Raw genomic sequence first — 23,042 nt, forward strand, 5'->3', positions numbered from 1 at the left:
ACATTAGCTTACTGTGGTCCAAATAAAATCACAGAAGTGGCCCAGTGCGGTGGCTCACACATGTAATCCCAGCACTTTGGGAGGCCGAGGCGGGCAGATCCCCTGAGGTCAGGAGTGCGAGACCAGCCTGGCCAACATGATGAAAACCTGAAAACTTATCTCTCCTAAAAATACAAAAAAATTAGGCGGGCGTGGTGGCAGGCGCCTACAATACCAGCTATTCAGGAGGGTGAGGCAGGAGAATTGACTGAGCCCAGGAGGCAGAGGGTGCAGTGAGCCAAGATCATGCCATTACACTCCAGCCTGGGCAACAAAAGCAAGACTCTTTCTCAAAAAAATAAATCAATAAAATAAAATAAAATAAAATAAAATCATAGGATGTTAGAGATGAAATGTCCCTTAAATGCTTTTTCATACAACTGTTCACTCTTAAATGCAACAACTTAAAAATCAGCAACTGAAATAACAGTAGCAAAAGTAATTCTGGTGACAGGATATTGACCCTGTGTCAAGCACTGTGCTAAAGCTTTATGCTTATTGGCTCCTTTATTCTCAAAACAACTATTTAAGAGAGCTACTATTATTATTCCCATTTTGAGATGAGGGAAATGAGTCACAGAGAGATAAGTTGCTTGCATAAGATTACATGACTGGTGAGTGACAGGACTAGGATTTAAATTCAAGCAGTATAGCCCCAGAGTTTCCCTAAGAAAATATAAGATATTTTATATTATTTTTATATTTAGTGATAGTAGTGTATATTACTAATGTATATTAGCGATAGTAATGTACTAATGATATAGTAAAGTATATCACTAAGTTAAAAATAATTATATTTTCAATGACTAAAAGTTAGCCAACTATATAGACAGTGTTTATATCATTTTTTAATCTTTAGAATAAATTTTTCTAAAATAAAGATATACAATTGTTGCAAGTACTCTTGAGCATTATTTCATTATTTCATTATCTTTGATCAATTTTCCTTAATTTTTATATTTTGACCAAACTACCAGAAGTCATGTAGCTAACATACTCCAAAGCACATGACTGTAATGCATATTTGTACCAGTTCTATATTTTTGCACATGGTTTATATTGGCATCCCTCAAAGATCTTATGGGCTAATAATTGTGAAATATATTTTGTGATCCTCTTAAAACTCGAGCCACATCATGTCAAACACCTCTGCTCAAAGTCCTTCAATTGCCTTTCACATCATTCTCCATAAAATCCAAATCCTTCACTGTAACTCAGAAAAAATCCCACTCCCATCTCCACTTTGCCTCTAAATGAATTTCTCATTACCCTCATCTTCTTTTTCACTGCACTCCAGCCACTGGCCTCCTCGATATTCTTTAAATATGGAAACATATTTTCTCCTTTCAGTGTTTGCACCTGCTGTTCCCTCTGCTTGGAATGCCCTTCCCATGAGTATCCCCATGGTTCTGTCCTTCACTTCAAGTATGTACTTGAAGTATCAACTTCGTCAGGGTTGCCCTAGCTACTCAACTGAAAATGCTACACTTTTTATCCTTCCCTGCCTTGTTTCTTCTCCTTGGTGCATATCACTATTTGATATATTATGAGTTTTACTTATTTATCTGATTTGTCTGTCTCTCTAACTAAATTATAAGATTCCTAAGTACAGGGATTTGTCTATTTGGTTTGCTACTATATTATCTACATTCATAATAGCAGCTGGCATATAATAGGTGCTCAATACATATTTGTTAAATTAGTCAGTTAATTAATTGTAGTTCCTTGTATTAAATTATTTTAAGCAAGAGGGATTTACATTGCAAATGAGATCAATTACAATGTCATTAACATGAATGTACCTTTCAGTCCACCACTTTGAATATTTGAGTTTAGCATTTAGGTATTTTCTTGGCAACTATGATACCAGGAATTTTAATTTTGTTTATAAAGCATCTCAATCCAATTTATTTTACCATCCACTGGATTTTCTTCACCTTTCCAGAACAAGTTTGTGATCATCTTGTTACCAGTTGAATCTAATATATTGATTGATTTGTCAAGTTTTTCATTCAACAAATATTTACTGACCATCTACTACATATAAGGCATAGGATAACAGCAATAAATTCAGGACCAACAGGAATTTTTCTCTCATAGAGTTCAAGATTGTCCAGGGAAAGATTGGAACCAAGAATTGAAGCATGAGTAGGTACAGGGTTGTTACAGTACCGTACTTAGTTTGAGATTATGGTGATGCCTGATGAGGCAGAGAAAAGTGAGAAGACTTGAGAGATACTTTGCTTGCAGAATTGGTGGACATTTGTGAATGACTGGATATAAGAAATAAGAGAAAATGGGGACTCAAAGATGCCTTCCAGTGTAGTGATTTGAGGAAACAGAGTAACAACAGTGATACTATTTAGTGGAATGAAAAAGATGAGGAAAGAAACAGGTTTTGGTCAGACAAATGTGATGTTCAAGAAAAGATGCCATGTCACAAATCCAAGTCTTGAATTCAGATCTGGGAAGGAAAGACATACACACACACACACACACACACACACACACACACACACACACACACGTCATCTGCATACAAATGGCACTTCAAGCTATGGAAATATATTACATCAATTATTTCACAGTTACAGGAAAGATGAGCACCTAGGATTGAGACTTCAGAGGTCACATACAGACAAAGATTTCTTCTCAACTAGCACGGGAGATTGAGAAGAAACAACATGTGTTACAGAAAGAAACACATAAAAGGATGTAGTCAAATAATCCAAGGATAGAAAATTATTTTGAGATAAAGGGAAAGCTAAACAGTTGAGTTATATGAATTGGGTTACATGGCATTAGGTTATCAGAGGGTTACAATATGTTCCATTGGAATGATGAGGGCAGACATTATAATGCAGAGAGTTGGGGAATGAATCAGAGATGAGAAAGTGGAAGCAATACGCATAGATAGTAGGATGTTTGGCAATTCAGGAGTCAGAGGCTTAGAGTTCTTTGCAAGTGTGGGTGAAGGCATGACATTTTTTTGTAGATGACAGATGCGTGAGCATGTCTACAGAGGAGAAAGAGCCTGTGGAACAAGAGAGGTTGATGAAACACTGGAGAAACAGCATAATGTGAGAAGCCAAGTCCTTAAGTAGGTGACAGATGGTACATCCTCCTTGGATAGAGAAGGGTTCATCTCCTCCACGATGTCAGAGAGAAGGTACAGATGAGAGTATGAATGTCCATTTGGTGGTGGGAAGCAGAGGAGCATGAGTGTATCAGGCAAAGTCCTTGGCTGCAAGCAGACTAGATGAATAAGAAGAGAATCACTTTATTACAAGTATACCCTGCAGCTGAAACAATCAGTGGGAACCAACACAAAGCTTACCTTCCAGAAACAATACCCCAAACTATCTTCAGAGCTAGACTGATAAAGAAACCACCATTGCTACCACTGAACTCAAGATGTGACATTTGTACACTTTTACCTCCAGAAACTTGGCCATGCAGCTGCCACCACTGATGCTGCCACCAAGAAAGGAAGAATGTTCTTCTTCACGTCTCTCTTGCAGTAATAACTCCTTATTAAGATCTGGTGCTGGAATATTTGATGGTGGAGGCTATACCTGCCCCAAGGAATGCTGGAAGAGTAAATATCTCACATGATTAGCTTCTATAAAAGGAAGTTTTTTCTTTATTCCCTATAAGGATTCATAAACTGGCCCAGGTGTGGTGGCTCATGCCTATAATCCTAGCACTTCGGAAGGCCGAGGTGGGTGGATCACATGAGGTCAGGAGTTCAAGACCAGCCTAGCCAACATGGCAAAACACTATTTCTAAGGCAAATACAAAAAAAAAATTAGCCGGGCATGATGGCGAGCACCTGTAATCCCAGCTACTAAGGAAGCTGAGGTAGGAGAAGCGCTAGAATCCTGCGGGTGGAGGTTGCAGTGAGCTGAGATCATGCCACTGTACTCCAGCCTGGGCAACAGAGTGAGACTCTGTCTCAAAAAGAAAAAAAAAAGAAAAAAAAACATAAAGTGAAAATTGGGTTTAAATGTTGGATAAGTGAGAAAAAAAAATGTATCCCACAATGATCTTCCAGGATGGACAAAATATACTACCTTAAAAAATATTAATAAAGATTTTTTTAAAAAACTAGAGTAATGTTATCCTACTAACATTGATACAAGACATGATAGTTACCTAGCTTCAGGAATCAGTTGTAAGAATGTAACAATGAGTATTTACTCACATTTGCAGACATCGGAATTTCGGACACCGAAGATCTTTCTATTTTAAAAATAGATATTTAATTTAATATCTATTTCTAATAAAAAGGTATTTCTATTTTAAAAAGTCATTCCAAATATTAAACATGATACAAAAAGAATGCTCACAACTGCCACAGCTATTGACCAGGTGTTCTCCGTTCACTTTTAGCTCACCAAAGCCACAATATTCTTTATTCATTTTATTGTTTTTAAAATAGTAAAGCCTATAAATTTTGAAAATTTCAACCCTATGGAAGAGTTTCCCCAAAATAATGTAAAAGCCACCTTGAATCATATCAGTGTATTTATAACCATTGAGAAATATGTATACAATTTTAAGTAAATGGCATATTAGGCATCTAGCCTGTAATTTCCTTTTAATAATTAAAAAGATGTTGTGGGCATCTTTTCATTCCATTTACATCATTATTTTTAACGGCTGCTTTCAGTATCCACCCCTTACATTTTAGATCACTCTCCATTTTTCTCCATTGCAAACCACACTGTCATGACTATTCTTGAATGCAGAGCTTTTCACAACTCAGGTGTTATCTTCTTAGGATGAATTCTGAGATCTATAATCAAGTTGACAGTTACTATTCCTCTCCATGTGCCACAGTCAGTGGGGTAATGCAGCAGTGCAGGGAAGGCAGTCAGCCAGTAGCTCTAGACTTCCTTGTGGTTCTGGGGTTCTAAACCAAAGTTCCAGAGTTTCTCTTGAGCCTACTTGGTCATCTGCATATATTCCATGTGACAAAGTCTCAAAAATTTAGTTATGTGAAAGGGCATCAAGTCTAATCGCTTCATTTGACAGCTATGGAAATGGAGATCCACAGATATTTAGTAACTTTATCAAGTGCACAAAGCTAGTTGGTGCAAAAAATAGTAATAAAACCAAGTTATAGCTCCTATGCTATTTTTCTCATCCATTTCTATGTTAGATTATGTCATATCAATTCAAGCCATTCTTAGATATGTTAGGCATTTGGAGAAGTAAGTTATCTCTTTCAGGATTTGATTTTTAAGTCATATATCATGTAGCACACCTCTTCCCCCAACATTTGACAATTATCTTTAAAAAGTTGGCAAATTAAAACCGGAATATAAAAGAACACAAGTAGCATTCTTGAAAATTCCCCCTAAAACAAATTCTTACAAATCAAATAAATTTAAACATATAATGGAAACATGTGACTAAGCTTTTGATAACTATTTCTAGACAAAATAACATTATATGATGGGTAAATTTGGCCATTTGTACTCTAGAGGTTCATACTGGAGACAAATATTGAGTATAGGGCACGCTCAATGATTAATTCTGAGGAAAGAGGATTAGTGTCACTGTTTTGCTTGGTGGATGTTTTTTTGACCAATTCCTCATTGATACAGTCTTGCCCAATGCCATATTTTGGTGCCTAACTTAAGTACCACCCAAAGTGTCACACCCTAATACAAACCGTTAGACTTGAAAGGCTACATTTTAAAGAGCTATGTGCTCTGATAATGAAAGACTTCATTTCACATAGTATGCTAGATCACTTCTGGACAAAAATCAAATGAATATTTTCCTTTCTGATGGAAACCTTAATTAAGAAATATTCACAGGGCTTCCACTACTTGATTGTTTGTTGTCAAAAGCATAATGGTCGCAGTCTTTTAGGGACTTACGTCCTCAACCCTTTGTAGTACATTTTGGGCAAGAATGTGTAACACATTCACTCTTTACTTAGGCAAAGTCATTTAAAATTTGTATCCAGTTTTTAAAATATTACCGGTCAAATACTATCGATAATTACAAGGTATAATTTAACGCTATATTTTCTTTTCTTCAAGTCTGCCAGTCAAATCTTCATCAAACTCCTTCCCATTCAATTTTGCTATATTATTCACTCAAGATGGACTATCTATTTGGCTCACTGACCCAGCTTCCAGACATCCAGATTCTGCAAGACTGACAAGACTATTCAATGAAAGAGTACATTTTACAATTTTGTACTTTTTAAATTTTGTATTCCAGTTTTCCCTCTGTATCACAATCTTCAGTTAGTCCATAATACTTAACTCAAAGATGGTAAATGCTAGCATGAATTCTACACACACGTGGCCACCACATTCGTAATACTTTTTCCAGCTCTGCCTTGAAAATCCTATCCAGAGCCAATTCGTAATCTTTGTTAACATAAATTTCAGGACATCCACTATAAATCAATCTATCTGTTGATCAAACAGTAAATCAGACGTGACTTGTGATACTTACTCTCTTAGGCTTTCAGAATGAAGTTTCATCTTATTGACCCAGACTCAACATTTTCCCACATCTTTTTTCAGCAAACCTTCAAACTCTTTTCCCAGAACCTCCTCATGAGCTCTTTATTCCAACCACACCAGTCCGCAAAAATGCCTTTTCCTTTTCAGCCCTGTGACTTCTTACAGCATTCCTCCAGTCTAAAATGCTATACCCTTCTCCTTTCAATCAATACGACTTCGGAAAAGTTCCATTTCTTTCTTATAACCTTTATAGTCCAGGCCTAAATCTACAGTCCTCTATGAGACATATTTGATAATTAACCATGATACCCTTGACATTTCTTGCTACTTAATCTTATATCATTGTTTAACTTTTCATTTCCCTGTGTCTTGAATCATTAAATGGGTTGTAGATTTCCAGCTAATATATTTTCTCTATATCTTACAGTAGCATGGGAGCTCATGAATACAAGTCAATGTTCTGAGTAATTTTTGTTTATTCCCATGGGAGTGGAAAATGGTAAAGGTAAATACCGATAATCCAAGAAGATAATATAGTGGTGGGATATACAAGGAAAACAAGAAAATTATTAATATAATTAGAGTTTTAAAGATAACAATAATGAAAACTTACATGCTATGACCAAAAACTGAGGTTGCCATGCCAAAGATAATCTGTCCTTGGGAAACAGAAATCATATCTGGAGTTTATAAGCAAAAACATGATATATACTACAACAGAGAGATGAATTACCCTAACTCCTCTTTCCCTTGGAGATATATTATCCAACTAACTGCCTGTGCTCTGTTTAGTTTTATAAAACCAAATGAGATCATCCATATTCAGGCTTGTTCAACTCTACTCTCTCAAGTAGCAATCAAACAGCTGTCTTCAGTTGCAACTTTGTGACTCATAATACATTCATCCCAAAATGCCCTTGTACATCTTGTGGACCATATCATCATAATCATAATAATAGTAACACTTAAGCATTGTGTACAGTCTTTTTCATCTTCAAAGCTTGTTTAAATTCTATAATGCACTGCAAACGTGACAAGTTGAAAAGGTATGGAAAGTTTTTTATTGTTATAGGAAAAGGGTGTTGAATGCTGCAACCCTGATTATAGTGTGCAAACCCCTGAGAGGGTCTGCAAGTTGGCAGTGTGCATGCAAAATAAAACTTCAGAGCTGAAAATTATCAGGTTGGAATTACCTCTCCCTTTAGTGTAAATAGAATAAAAATCTTAGCTGTTAGAGAAGTACCAACTGGTAATGTGATTATTTTCTGAAAGTGTAGCACTAAGTCACCGTCTAAGCTAAGTATCTCATTAAACTTCATCTTTTAAACAAATGAATGTTTTGCTGCTCATTTACCAAACCTGTATGCACTTTTACATGCTCATCTTTTGGAAATAGTTCTATATATTCAAGCTACACTTAAAATTGTAGTTACACTGTTATTCTTACCAATCACCTGACTCTGATGCACATTAATCTGCCTGCAGGCTCCACTTGCTGTAGCTTAAATGACATTTTTTTTTTTAATTTGTTTGTTTGTTTGTTTTTTGTCTAATGTATTCTTGGAGCTTCATTATTTTAGTTTTTTTTGGCTCTCATTTTGAAAAATCAAAATTGTCTCAAATTTCGTTAGCTGAATCTTGGAGAGAGAGAGAGAAAGAGAGACAGAGGGAGCATTTGTTTCACTTTTGGACTTTCTTATGGTTGTGAACTGACTGCTGACCATCATTTTCTATCATCTACTACCCTGCTTTGGTTAATTTTCTCTCAAGGAAGTTATAAATTTGTTATTACTGTCTTTACTGGTCAGGCTAAAAGAATTTTTTAAAAAGCTACACCTATTTGCTTTATTGAAATTAATATATAACAAGAATTATTGCAATAAACTATTTCATAGGCCACTGACTCCCCCGATTCCAGGTGGATAGTGGGGAGTGCAGATGCAAGCCAGCTCTTCAGTGAAAGATATTTATGCCATGTTGATGTGTAAATCCTGTTCTTCAGCCCTGCCGCTGTGACCCAGAGAAAGACGCCTAAGCAACCTGGTTTTCCTCCTATTTTCTTTTTACTGGTGGGCGGGTGTGAGGGACCAAAACATACCTCCTTCCCCTGCACCATTCTGTGTTTATCCAGGAGGTTAGGAACACATTTTCCCCGAGGATCCTTCCTGACCCTTCTGTAGACCCTCAGCATCCTTAATCTGGGTCATGACCCAAGGAAGGGAGCCAGTGATCTATGACAATTCTTAAGTAATTTTCAAGTTCATAACAAAATAGTGTATTTTCATTTATTTCCACAGATATCTTGCTTTATACTTGTTTGATTTATCTCATTATTTTGGTAACCATTTCCAGTCTTCAGGCATATTCACATTTTAACATGTTTCTTAGTGTTGACAATTTAATAAACTGTTGGCATGCATCTAAACTGCATTAATATAGATGCCGTTCTCCCATCTTTAAGAAGTGAAAGGAAAAGATACTTGTGATCTTCTTTAAATACCTTTATAGAACAAAATAGGTGGCCACTTAGCATCTTCTTTGTATTTTGGCCTCTCTCCCATGTAATTTTTCTTGCTGGATAACTAATTCAGCAAGTGTTATTTGGGAAGAAAAATTAATGTTTTATGAAATATGAATGTATTACCTTATCTTTTATTTCATTTGGAACTCTTTTGCACAATGTTGTTTTTCTTTGAACTAATTCGCTCTTATGTTATTACGCCATTTTCTAAGTCTTTACATGTTATTTTTTATATTTATAGTTTGATTAGTTTACAGAATTATATCTACAGTAACCCTTCTTATTTTTGAACAATGATGAAACTCGTTGTAGTGTTGGATATAGGATTTGAGAGTAACACCTAAAATAAAGAGCAAAGGGATACAGCAAAAAAAAAAATTTTTCTTCTTTATATAGTTTGAAGGTCTTGAAGCTGGAATGGGTGGGTGGGCCATGATTTACCCTTTGGCAAGTCTGAATTCTTGTTGTAATGAGATGTATTATACATGAGGTTTGCTGCTACATTTCTTTTTCTATCCAACTACATATAGTACCTTTTGCCTATAATGTAATCCTCCTATGAGCACTCCATTATCGTGATTAAATTACCTCTAACTTCAGCAAACATTAAATCTTATATAATGAATATGTAAGATCATGTTAGCTAAGTCTCTTATATTTTGCATATGTTCAAAATATTACTTGATTTTATCAGTCCATAGTCAAGTTTATTAAATGCTTATGGTGTAGTGAGCAAGATTTGTCATATACAATAGAACTGCTTTCTTTTTAATTTTCAAAGGAAAATCTTCACATCTTTCAAACCAGTAAATTAACTTTTCCCCAAAGTTTAAAACTCACCATTCCTTATAAAATATGCACTGAAGTACTAGCATTTTTAAGGGTGAGCTCTATTTTAGAGACTTTTCTTTTTTGCCCATGGTTTATTGATTTGAATGTGCATTTCAAAAGTTTCATCTTCAACTGACTTAAATTTCCTGAATTTGGAGTCCAAAATTTTATAGCTATACAACTTCTGAAGGCATATATTATTATATAGGCTGAACTTGAATAGCTTATAGAAACTGAGAGTAAATATGGTTATATTTTTATATTATCATAAGCCATGGATATAGTCAGGAACCATGGATATAGGAGTTTACTTTCTTTAATTGGGAGTCAGCTTTCTCTGTAATAAATTTTTAGCAGAAAAGGCTCTGAGAATCCTCAACCAGGTGCTCATTTCTGAATCTAGCAATCTCTATTAAACTAAACCAGTAAAGAAAAAATGATGCCAAGCTTGTGTAAGTACACAATTTAAACATGTTTCTTTTATAACTACAAATCAGATAAAATATCACTCTCTCTCTATATATTCATAATTAAGATTACATAAATGTTGTACCTATGCTAAGAAAGAAAACTTAAAGTTTCTTTTCAGGGATATATTATTGTATGATGACATCTGAATGTAGTTCTCTACGGCAATGAAAACTACTGTATTCAATAAACCTTTAGTAAATATTTAGGGACTATTCAGGATATTTTGTTTTTCTTTCTTTCTTTCTTCTTTCTTTCTTTCTTTCTTTCTTTCTTTCTTTCTTTCTTTCTTTCTTTCTTTCTTTCTTTCTTTCTTTCTCTTTCTTTCTTTCATCTTCCTTTCTTCCTTTCTTTCTTTTCCCATGTATAATAACTGGCTGCTAGAAATGCTTAGAATCAAATAATCATAGAATTGAAAGGAGTTTAAAAACAAGACCAATTGCCCAAGCAATGAAGAAATCCCTTTGTTCTGTTCAGTCTCTGCCTGCACACTCCCAGTGACAGGAAAATGATTGCTTCACGAGATAGGCGGATCCATTTTTTTGGTATTTCTAATTGAAAGAAACCTCTTCCCTGGTTTCCTGCAACATCCACCAATTGTTCCTGGCTACGGATTCTGGACCTGCTCAAAACAATATATTCTCTGCCATGTACTTCTCCTTTACATCACTAAAGATAATTCTTTCAATCTCTTTATTCTAAATCCCTCAGTGGTTTGCAACTGTGATTGAAGCACCCTTCATCAGCCTGGGTCATCTCTGGACAGGCTCCAGTTTGACAGTATCCTCCAGATGTTAGTGCCACAAAAATTGCAAATAAGTGTCCAGATGAGCTCTGATCAGTTGTAGGTGCAATGGTAATATTGTTTTCCTTCATCTGAAAGTGATAGGCCCATTTTGTAATACTTGTCACTCAACTGTCTCATATTGATAATCTTGACAATTAAAAACCTCAAGACCTTTTCCCATGGCTTTTGATGTATACGTTTTCACTCATCCAGAACTATAAATCAGTTTATCACCTAAAAACATCGTATTGCTTTGTGTTCGTGTTGTGATTTGTAATGATAATCAAAAGTGAGGTAGTTTGGCAATATTCGTCTTTAGGTTTCCCATGAAAGTTTCTAGCGATGACTGCATTTTGCCCATTTACTTATACATCATCTATTTGATAACATAATCTTGAATTTGACTGGGGGTTGACAAGTTTCCTAGCATGTAGTTGATGTAATGTGCTTTTTCTCCTTTTAGAGATTTGGGACATTTTCATATCTTAGTCTTTTGGCACCTCTCCTGTTGTCCATGATTTCTTAAAGATTACCAAAAGTGGTTTCAACATCTCTTCTGCAAGTTCTTTCAGCACTATGGGATGTTATTCATAAAGAGACCTGAACTTATTTGAAGTGCTAGCTACTTTCTATTATCTCCTCCTCTATACTGGAATTCCGTTCCCTCATAATGATGTTTGTTCTAACCTCACCAGTTTGAAGATCATGCTTCTTGATAGAAAAGTTGGAAAAAATGTTGAATAATGATGCTCTTTTTTATTGTCTCTTAACATTACCTCTTTTCTTAGCAGTGAATGTAACTCTTCCTTGCTCATGTTCTAAAACAAAATAGCAATATTAACAAAACAACAAAAGTCCATTTTTCTTTTTACCATTTTGATCATTAATAATGAAAAGTCTTAATAGTAAAAATTAGGGTATGAATTAGGTATTCTTGTACGGTGGTCACAGTGGACTCTCCAACGTGGAAATCACTGAAAGAGTTAGCATATAGACAAATCCATGATGAAACCTACATTTCATATTATTCCATGTAAGTGAAAAGAGGCTCTCTAAAAATTATTTTCTTTTACTTTACTTCTAAAGTTGATAAGTTGCAGTAAAATCAGGAGACAAGTTTGTTTTCAAATTGAAGAATAAAACTTGATTCAAAATAAAGTCTTTGAGATTTATTAGCAAATATACTCATGTTTTGTGATTTAAACTTTGCATGTTGAAAAGCCTCCTTTTCAAGAATATTCTGCAAGATAGTAAAGAGTGTATTCGTAAACCTTTTGCAGATTTTATAATGGATTAATGGAAGTTCTATGAAGACAATATGGATATGTGACCCTGTAGAAGACAGATTTGTTCCTCAAGTTTAGTGATCCTGGAGTAAACGAAAAAGCAGGGTTTTGAGGTCCTTAAAATACTTTGTGAACAGGTTATAGGACATTTTGGGTTTTCTTTTTAGTATTTAGGAGATAATATGTATTGGTTGCTTAACATATGGTTAAATAGATTTATTTACACAGGTTTGCCTATACTAAATACATGTCAATATGTACACATTTATATATGACTCTCCGTCTAAAGCAAACATTAACAGCTATGCATACAAATAGACACTTTCACTACATCAGTTTTTTAACCATACATATAAAAACATTTTGAGTTGTGCTATAAAAGTGCTAATGTTTCAGAGAAATATGACTTTATTTTTACATATAAACATCTGCCAAAACAGTGTATTTTCAGATCAAATAGTTGCAAAACTTAAACTTCTTAAACATAAATTAATAATACATACAAGATGTTATTATACCAAAAGCAAAGGTAATATTAATATTGGCTTCTCATGGTAAAGAATTTCTGTTAACATCTTTTAAGGGAAAATCTAAATAAATTAAACAAACTCGATAATGATTACTCTAAAAATTGAAATATACAGAAATATTGCATCATATTTCAAAAATAGACAAAAGTTTGAAAGAATACTTAAAAATTGTCCTGGTGGGACAAAGTTAAACAAATAGTGGCACAACCAGTAGGAATAGTTATAATATTTCTAAACATATAATAAAATATCTTATACAAAAGAAAAGGAGATGGCTGTTAAGTTAAAGAAAGGCTTATTTAAGCACGCAATGATGAATATCTTCCTGGGATGTATGTAAGGGGTTATCACCAGACACCAGGAAATACAACAAAACATTCAGCAACAGCCCGTGGGATTTAAACCCGTTGCTTGCAAAGACATTCTTCTGCATCAGGCTCAGTCCAAGTAGGCTGTCAACATGACTTATGTCATCCTTGCTCTTTCCCCACCCTTGTGAATCTACCTCTATGTAGTTTTATTTACTTTTCTTTTAATTCTCTGCTTGCCTGCATACTTTTCCCCTACTTGGTCAGGTTGCTGATGCTACAGTAATAGACTTTAATCTATTTTGTTTATCTCTGACTATTACAGTTGTCAGGAAAAAATAATTCCAGTATTAATTCAACTTTTGCAAACTGCTGTATTTTCGTAACAAATCAGGGAAATGGGACTAACCCTAGGGCTTATTAGTTGGATTCATTCTGTTCCATGATTACAAACTGCAGGCCATCTCACATCTAATGTCACTGGGCACAAGGAAAATAGAAGTGATTAACTATCTGCCTGTGATTGTAAAGCCTGCATCTCCCTCTTTACCACTATGTCCTCGTTAGTGCTTAGCACATTGTAGGTGCACAAAATATATACTGACTGTTTAGCAAGTCAGTTGGTCACTAAAATCTAATTATTACACAGACTATTAATGGTGTTCCTGTTCCATCAACCTAATAAAAATTATATTAACTATATGGACAATTTAATTGTTTCTGTTCTGATGTGTATATCCAGTTTGCTATCTCTTTTGTTCTGTCCATTACTGTAAAAAAAATAAATTCAGGGTTATGAAATTGAAAAGGATCCTAGATGCCATTTTATAGATGAGAAAATTGAGGTCTACTATAATTCAAACCTACAACTAGAACTTAATACTCTTAAGGACACCAGTAAATATAAATTTTGAGCGCCATTACTGTATGCTAAGCTATAGCAATAAATTAAACTGAAAACATTCCTTTCATCGTAGAATTTACATTCTGCCTTTCCTACCAAAGAAGTTGATCTATAATAGGTGTGCTATATATATAGTCATGCATCCTTTAATGATAGGGATATATTCTGAGAAATGCATTGTTAGGCGATTTAATCCTGTGTGGACTTCCTAGAGTGTACTTATACAAACCTAGATCGTATACACTTTGGGTAGACGGTATAGCCTATTGCTCCTAGGCTATGAACCTGTGCAATGTATTATTGTATTGAATACTGTTAGCAGTAGTAACACAATGGTAACTATTTGTGTATTTACACATACAAAAGGTACAGTAAAAGTATGGTATAAAAGATGAAAACATGGTACCTCTGTATAAGTCACTTAACATGAATGGAGCTTGCAGGACTGGAGGTTCCTCTGGGTGAGTCAGTGAGTGGTGAGTGAATGTGAAGGCATAAGACATTGTTCTATACTACTGTAGACTTTTTAAACACTGTACACTTGAACTACACTAAATTTATAAAAACATTTTTCTTTCTTCAACACTAAATTAATCTTACCTTATTGTAACTTCTTTCCTTAACAAAGTCTTAAATTTTTAAACTTTTGACTCTTTTTATGTAATAACACTTAGATTAAAACACAAATGCATTGTACAGCTGTTCAAAAACATTTTCTTTATTCATATTCTTATTTTATAAGCTTTGTTTTCTATTTTTAAAATTTAATATTATTTTAACTTTTTAAATATTTTGTTAAAAACAAAGACACAAATACACGCATTATAGCCTAGGCACACACAGAGTCAGGATCACCACTAGGTGATAGGAAATTTTCTGCTCCATTATAATCTTATAAAACCACCATAGTATTTGTGGTCCATGGTTGACCAAAATGTCATTTTGCAGGGCATGATTCAAATTCATTCATGTACATTAGATAAATAACTATTGCTCACCCTATTGATTATGAAGGTGAAATTTTCATCCTGTTCTCTGAACTCCTAATATTTGTAATTTTTCTGAAGCATTTTGTTGCCTCTCTGATAATCACCCAAACTGTAATTTTTAAAGTAAGTTTGAGATGAGATAGTAACTTTCAAATTATACTTAGTTTTCTGTAATAGTTACAAAATAAGTGTGCATTCACAGGGGTGGGAAGGGATGGATTATTCAATCTGCTATATGGCAGGACTTCTCTCTATGTATAGTTTAAATGCAATTACTTGCGTGGGCGTGTGTGTGTGTGTATTTATACACATGATCTCAATTCAATTACATGTGTATATGCATATATGTATACATATAAAATATGTGTGTATATATGTTTATGTGTGTTTATTCTCACTTAATTCAATAACTCCACAAGCATTATTCATCCTATTTCACAGATGCTCAAAATAAGATTGAGAAAAAATAAGCATATCTAGTTATTGACATAAATGGATTTTGACCTCAGTGCTGTCTGAATTCAAAGCCCATACTCATGATCACACTTCCTACAACTAATCCTGCACTGCAAGCTAATCTGCCAGGAAATTAACCTTTACAGTGTGACTTACTCTCCAAGGGATCTTCAGGCTACCATGCTACATTGCACCTGGATTCATCAGGTGCTTATCTTAGGGAATTCCACCGAAACCTAATGCAATTTTCAACGCCAGAGAGAAAATTCGATGCTGAGTTAAACCACCAATATAGAGTGCATTTTTTGACTTAGACTCAGCTGTGATTTAAATTTCACTTATAAAAGTAATATGAGCTATCTAGCAGAAGACTATGAATTTGAGTCACCTTAAGAAATTAATATTCCTGCTTTCAAACTAAAACGCGTGCCAAATTCAGTGGACATAAATCTTCTTGGAACCCTGCTGCATTGGAATTTGTTGAACACACTCTCCTGAAACAGGCTCTTCCCTCGGCTCCACATGTCCTGGATGTCCTCCGATATCTGACTGCCCTTTATTTTCTTCTCTCAGTCCCTGTTCTCAGGAACTCGGCATTTCACTGCTTTTCTAAGTCAACATATTCTCCCCATATGATCATGTCCTGTCCTGATTTTAACAACCAAAATATAGACGGATGGCTGTCAGATCTTCATTTCTATCCAGACCATTTCTGGAATCTACAGTTGTGTAAGTCCAAACGCCTGATGAATTTCCCAATGCTGATCTCCTATTTTTCCCGTCCAAAAATTAAAATTATCATCTCCCCCACCTTATTTCTGCTCATCTGTTTCTTACTCTACATTTCCTTTGTAAAGTGTTTGAGCTCCTCCAGTCTTTGAATACAAACTAGGTCATTTGCATTTATCTCTATTGTTTTTTAGTGTGTTAGCCTCTAATGGAATACCTACACCACTTTCACCCCTCCAGGCCTACATTCACGCTTCTCAATAATTCGTAAAATCAAACCATCACGTAGCCCCAGTCAGTCTAGATCAGTGCTCCTTGAATTTTAATGGGCATGCAAATAACCAGAGGATCTTGATACAACAGATTCTGATTCTGTAGGGTTGGAGCGGGAGCCTCAGATTCTGCTCCTGGGTTATGCCCATGCTGCTGTCTGCAGACCTCACTTTGGAATTATCTCTTTACTCATCTTGTTGCCTCCAATTTGTTTTCTTCCGGCAGTCTCTTCTTACACTGATTCTAGAATGAGCTAGAAAATTGGCCACATCTTCTGCTTAAAATCTTTCTCTCTCAAGCATTCTCAATCAAAATCTTGGCTTCCTAGGTCCAGACATCCTGCAACATCTCACAGATTTTAAAGCACTCCTACTATAAGACTCATCTTAGGTGCCTTTTCTTCCAGAAAGCCTTCTTGGATCTGTAGCATCTTCACTCTTTATTCCCCACATGTCCCTAGACATTTCTTTCTATGTGTTTATTTCCTGTTTCTGCAGCATATTAAATGAAGAACAAGTTTTTTTTTAAATGAAGAACAAGTTCTTGGTCACCTTCGTGATCCACTGTGCCCAGAATAGTGCTTCTACACACGTTATGTTCGGTACTCATTTGCTGAGTTAAACTGAACATACTAAAATTGTTTACATTACACTTTCAAAAGTACTTCAGCCTCTTGAAGGCAAAATACGAATATGCCATCATATTTTAGTGGAAAATTACAGAATAAGTTTGGAGCATTGGACCACTTTCAGAAACAGTGGCAGAGAATGATTCAATAAATTAATTAGAAATTTTATTTCTTCATAGCACATTTTGCTCACGGGCTTTAAATAAATATCCTATTTTTATTATCTGAAAATATAGAAAAATATATCATATTACCTGCAAGTAATGCCATGTTGATGAACAAATTTATAATTATAAATGCCAAATGTTATGAAAAGAGAAGACATAAAGACACATGCAAGGTATGCTCGTTAAAGCCGCAAAGTGAACTCAGTAGTAATGAGATGTGGAAAAAAAAAAGATAAAAAATGCAGCTTATTGAGATCTCCAGTATATATCATAACATCTCTTTCTGAAAAATGTGGTATTAATGTTAAACTATGTTGTTTCATTTTGAATATGCAGACGTCTTATTTGAAATGCGTAATTCAGCTAAAATATGCTGATGTCAGCTACAATCACAGATGAGGTAAAAAAACAAAGTTTGGGTTTCCTTCTGACTGTGTGTGGATGACTTATTAAATGTGCAGGTACGGAAATGGTGCTATTGGTCGATCGGCAGCTGCACATTTTGCTCCCTGCTTCGGCAACATACCAGGGAAAATTTGTGATTGATGACCTGTGGAAAGATTAGAAGAAGGAAAAAAATATGCTACACTTGCTTCTCTACAGGCAGACTGAATTTCCTTTTTTCAAAAGTAACTATTTTATTCTCAACACTGTTTTCACATAGGCAAATTCAGCTGGTTTTAATGTTTTTTTTTTTTTTTTTTTTCAGGAGAAAATGTAAAGATAAACTAACTTGGTTTATGGACAAATGACCCTTCTTACATAACTGAGATATGAAGTTTTCCCTTTAAGATAGTGCAGTTATGGGCTTTTGAAAATTCTTTTAAGAAACAAGTGATACTCTTAGCACAATTATGACACGTGTCACAAACATGAACCAAACCAGTTTCTATGAAATGATCGTTTATATAACTTTCAGACTCGCACTTCCTTTTTGTTTGCAATGGGAAAAAAATACGTTATATAATTCGCTCTTACAATTTAAGGATTGAATTCCTCTAATTTTACAGGTGAAACAGTCTTTAATTGTCTACACATTGCATTCTTTCAAATGGGTGAGGACTGCCCCCAAAGAGCATCACTATCTTAAAGAAACAGCTTCATTTCCCTTTTCCTTCTCTTCTGTACATATCATGTTTTCTTTGAATCATTCTTACTACTTTGTAGAATTCAAATAAGCATGACTGACCCACTTTAAACTTTTGTAAGGAAAACAACTTCCTAATGACCGTCTCTTTAAAATTGGTTTTTCAGGTGGAGTTTGCATTCTGATACATGACAAGATTATAATATTCTTGAAGGCTACTTAGTAGAGTATTAATGTTTACTCTGGGCCCTTTGAAAGTTGAAGACAATGCTACACTCTATTCAAAACACATTAACATAAAATTACCTATTGAAGAGCCACTGGCAAAGCCGGACTTATTGGAAAGAATTCTTGGTGGTGTGTTGAAATGGTAGATGGATGGGAGAGGTCAGAGTATCTGCACCCACTCGTACTACAAACGACTTACTTCTAGAAATGACCCCCTTCGGTGACTTGTAAACCTACTAATGTTAGCTTAACTCGCTTCAGGGAAGAAGAGTTTAAAGCATATTTGCATCTACCTGACACCTTTTATCCAAGAACATTTATGAAGTATCATTATGACACAAAATGGTCGATAAAAATGAAGCAGGGAAGAAGGAAAAACAGGGTTCTTAGAAAGTGATTGGTACTGAGATTTATATCAGGAAATTTTAGTAACAGAAAAACTGTCCTCGGTAATAAAATTTTTTCATAAGTAGCTGCTTTTAAATTACCTTAAAAATATTAAATCAACATTTTAAAAAAGTTGAGCTAGGAGCCTTAAAAGGTTCTATTTTTTGCAGAAAGATTAAAATGAAGCCCAAACTCAACTTAAAATTTTTTTCTTCTGTGGAGGACTATAAGAAAAATGAATTCATAAAACTAAGGAAGAGTATCAAATGACATGAAAGATAAACTGACGGTTGTCTTTTTTAGGCACTGTCTTTCTTTTAAAATTACACAACAATCAAAAGAGAAATGCCAACAGTTAAAAGAAAATATGCTGACATTGGATTATTTTCTTTTTAAAGAAGTAGCTTTTACTGGGAAGGAAAATGTATGGCAATTTTAAAACAGGCCACAGAATACCCAGTTTGTGGATGTTTAAATTACTGCGAGTAATACAGTTGTTGAGTATTCATTCAGAATAACATTTACAATAATTTGCATTCTTCTATATATAAGAAGAAGGTAATAATGAGAATAAATATAATATTTTAAAAAACCCTATTTTATTCATCCCAATAGATAGCATTCTTCCACCTTCTCCAAATGCAATCATCTTCATTGGACTCCCTGCAACTCCCTCCTCCCACCAGCATTTCTTTTCTATTAGGTATTGGAAAGAACAAGAAAAAAAACGATTACAGTTTTTTCTCCGTTGGTTCAAATAACAACATTAAATATGTTGATCAACGTTGTCAGGTGAAATTCCTCCTCTAAGAGCCAACTTCCCATTAAGATACTGCAGATCAGGTGCGGATCTTATGACGTTTTCTTGAAAGACAGGGCCAAATAAAGAAATGAAATGACGCAGACAAAGCACTTAGCACAGGGCACTGTGCACACCAAGGACTTGGAACATTTTGTTATGATGTTGATGGTGGTGGTAATGAATAATGATAATGATAAAATACAAATATACATGGTACAGGTCGTAATCACTATTGTGTATCTAAGTGCAAGCAATATTTACTTATACATTAAGGTGTAGAAAATATTAAAAACTTACTTTTCAAGATCTCCTCTCATGAGCACATGAAAGGATATAACATATACATACTAGGGTGAATGTTATTAATATTTTTAGATAAATTACGCTATTTTAAAATTAAATTTACAAACATTTGTGGTTTTTTTTTCAAGTCAATGGTTAAGTATTTAGCTTTGCCTTTTAAGAAAAGAAACTCAGTGTACAGCTTGAATCCACTAGTCCTCACAAATCAGAAATGCCCTGGCAATCCATTGAAGCAAAAACTTTAAAATTGTATAAAGTGACTTAGGGAAAAGTATTATGTTTACTTCACTAGGGGGATGTCAGCGTTTTGTTTTGGAAGTTAGCCTGTGACATGTGCGTCTGACATATTAAATAGTTGTACGAAATGTATTTTAAAACACTCAGAAATAACCCGGCAACTTAACAAACACTCTTACCATCATCAGGAAATCACAAAACATTGAAGGTATTTCTGTGCTAGAGAAATTACTGTTTTTAGTGACATTTTCTTTAGAAGTCCTCTTTGAATGGGGTTTCAAAATCTTTCCTAAGAACCTTGTTTTGTTCTTGTTTCCTAAGAGTGAAAATAATATAATAATAATAATAATAATAACAACAATAACAATTGCCAAACTTCAGAAACGATTGTTTGGGAATTGCTCAGATGTAAAACTTAGCCAACCACACTTGTCTCAATAATTTTTTAAAACACTTGTGATATGTGAAGCCCAGAAGTGAACACTATCCCTGCTTCCTAGGATGATTGTGAAATGCTGAAATGAGACATTGTGATCCTGTGATCTGCTGAGTGTTTTATGTGTCTATATCGCTGACCTAAAATTTAATAAGAAAGTAATGCACTTTGCTAGCTCTGTGAGGGAAACATACCATAACAGTAATCTGCCTCATAGAGAATTCTGTTATCCACCTATATTTCAATTAGGATAACATTTTTATCAGGTCAAAATAATTTTTAATCATAAATGTTCAGTTTTGTTTTACTCTAGCAATTATTTTTAAAAATTCGAATGAACAATATGGATAAACAAAGAGAGTTAGTCCTATTCCATTCTTTAGGGGCCTAGGAGGCAATTTGACAGTCCTGAGTATTAGTTAGCATTTAGATTTCAAATACGACAAAAGACTATTTGAAAAAATAAATACCATCTTTTGAAAAGATTGTATCAGAATAAACCTTTTTGCTTAACGGTTGTCGAGTGTTTGTTTTCTTTGCCAATACTTTACACATTTCCATAAATAAATACTCTTTTTTCATCTCTAATAAAATCCACATACCTGGTCTCAGATTGCTAAATCAAACTGCTCAGTATGTTTTGGATAAAGTTACTAAGCCAATCCAGAGAACTCCTGCTTGAGAAACGCCAGAGTGACATGGTCTTTTGGTAGAAAGCAACTGAAAGCACAGTAACAAAATAGTATTCTAGAAAAATGTAGTCGCAGCATGGCTCTTTGATTAACTTTTAGATCCAGTTTGGATGCTTGCCGAAATAAGTATTTATGAAATATTTCCCTTTGCTCTTCCAAAAGTGCCCATTGCTTTAAAATGTTTGCTACTGCGATGTGACTGCTTTTTAAATGCTGTCAGCTACTTAGAATGATGGGACACTCTTTGTTTGTCAGTTCATTAATTTATTTAAGATGTGTGTATGGTCAGATTCATGAAGGTAATAAATCTCTTTTGTAGAGACAGATAATTACTTTAACATGGCAAGACACAATAACATAGAACTTAATACAAAGTAAGTTCAACATATGCACAATAGAAAACAATAGAAACCAAATATTAATAGTAAATAAAAAACAGTTCTCAATTACAAAATAATTGAAGAGAACACATTTAGAAGTTGAACATTTGATATTTTCTCCTGCTAACAAGCTTGCCTTATTGCTAGATACTTTCCCACATTAAAATTCCACCAATGCCACCGTATTCAGATCTCTAGGGAGTCCTTTCCCCTCTTGAAAATATTTTGGGGTTTCACAAAAATCGTTTGCCTGTCTCACTGGATTGAACCTCAAAGACTCCTTTGACGCAAGTGTTATTTTGACCACGTGAACATGGTTTCCATTTTTTAACTAGATTAAAACATGCATGAACAAACTGCTTATTGAACTTTAATGTTGCTTTGTTGCTTTGATGGTTTACAGATTTCTGTTTCATAGATGGTTTTCCCCCCATACATTCTAAAAGTGAAATGATACATTGTAATTTGAATGATAATTCTGTTTTGATGATTTAATTGATAGCAGACAGAGGGATACAATCCCTGCTTTTCCGTTTATGTTTTTCCCCCTGCTGAACAGATGAGACAACTAGGAGTTTCATAAACATCTGTAAATAATTAAGGGATGTTACACTAAACTGTATTTCCTTTACCTTCACCCAGGCTTTTCTTGAGGAACTACATGATAATCTTGATTCAGAGAAAGAGCACCTTCTTCTTGTCACTCAGAAATCGTTGCCCTTTCTTTCTGTTAGTTTAGGTGATGATTAAAGGCAATCTTCCCACATTAATTTTCATGACGCCAGAGAACGTCTTCCCACATCTTTTGTTGTTATCATTCCAGTAGTCTTTACATCTACTCACTTCACCTAATTCTAATTCATTCTAATTCTCTCTTTTTCTTTCACTTTTTTCACATAAGTCTTTCAAAGCTGTACTTATGCTTTTGAAAACCTGTTTTCAAAATGCTAGGGAAAAAAATCATAACGTGGCTTCTTCTAATCTGTGTGCTTGATTCTGTGGCAATACCATATTTTAGAAGATATGTTCATCTTTGTATGGACATGTACAAAAAGGAGAGTGCCAGCTATTCAAACCTGCTCC

The 23,042-nt window shown here is 34.5% G+C and overlaps 1 protein-coding gene across 1 annotated transcript in view; it reads right to left on the bottom strand.

Moving 5' to 3' along the window:
• The window catches only part of TRPS1 (transcriptional repressor GATA binding 1), a 292,538-nt gene extending 271,768 nt beyond the window's left edge, over positions 1–20,770 (bottom strand). The window contains exon 1 of the mRNA XM_025393989.1: positions 20,631–20,770. The gene's annotated coding sequence lies outside the window, so the exon portion shown is untranslated. The remainder of the gene's footprint in view (positions 1–20,630) is intronic.
• Between the last annotated feature and the right edge of the window lie 2,272 nt (positions 20,771–23,042).

This window comes from Theropithecus gelada, chromosome 8, assembly GCF_003255815.1.
Source record: "Theropithecus gelada isolate Dixy chromosome 8, Tgel_1.0, whole genome shotgun sequence".
NCBI lineage: Eukaryota > Metazoa > Chordata > Mammalia > Primates > Cercopithecidae > Theropithecus > Theropithecus gelada.